Raw genomic sequence first — 553 nt, forward strand, 5'->3', positions numbered from 1 at the left:
TTCTGCAGCAGGGGCATGTATGCTGATTTTTGATTGGATGACTGACAATGTGCATAATAATAACAATAATAATAATAAAAATAAGAAAGAGTGATGAGCAGAACTAAGGGAGGTGTGACGGCTTTGCTCAGTCCTTTGTTCTAACCTGCTTTATTTGCTTTATTTGCTTTATTTGCTTTATTTGCTTTATTTACTTTCATTTCAGGTTTTTTTTTCTCTACGTAGCTTTCGTTTCATTTCTACAAAGTAACTTTTATGTCCTTTATATTGTTGTATCTTTCATCACAATTTGTACATTTTATAATCCTTGTTTTTTTTTTTTTGGCGGGGGTGGGTGGGTGGGATGGGGGGGGTGGGGGGGGGTGTTTTTGTAGTCTATTTATTTGAGCACTGTGAGGACAGACGCTCCTGTTATAAACCTGGAGCTGCCTGGCGCTGCAGGGGAGGCTGGTGGAGGTAGAAATCGGAGGACGGGCTCATTGTAATGCATGGAATGGAATGAGGAATGGTGTGATTGATAGCATTCCAAATTCCATTCCATGAATTACAATGA

The 553-nt window shown here is 39.4% G+C and overlaps 1 protein-coding gene across 1 annotated transcript in view; it reads left to right on the plus strand.

Moving 5' to 3' along the window:
• Window positions 1–311, plus strand: part of LOC310814743 (NHS-like protein 1) — a 27,481-nt gene extending 27,170 nt beyond the window's left edge. Inside the window, exon 11 of the mRNA XM_083684243.1 lies at window positions 1–311. This exon is cut by the window's left edge and continues 1,668 nt beyond it. The gene's annotated coding sequence lies outside the window, so the exon portion shown is untranslated.
• The last annotated feature ends 242 nt before the right edge of the window (window positions 312–553 follow it).

Source organism: Argentina silus (genome assembly GCF_951799395.1).
Source record: "Argentina silus genome assembly, chromosome: 14".
NCBI lineage: Eukaryota > Metazoa > Chordata > Actinopteri > Argentiniformes > Argentinidae > Argentina > Argentina silus.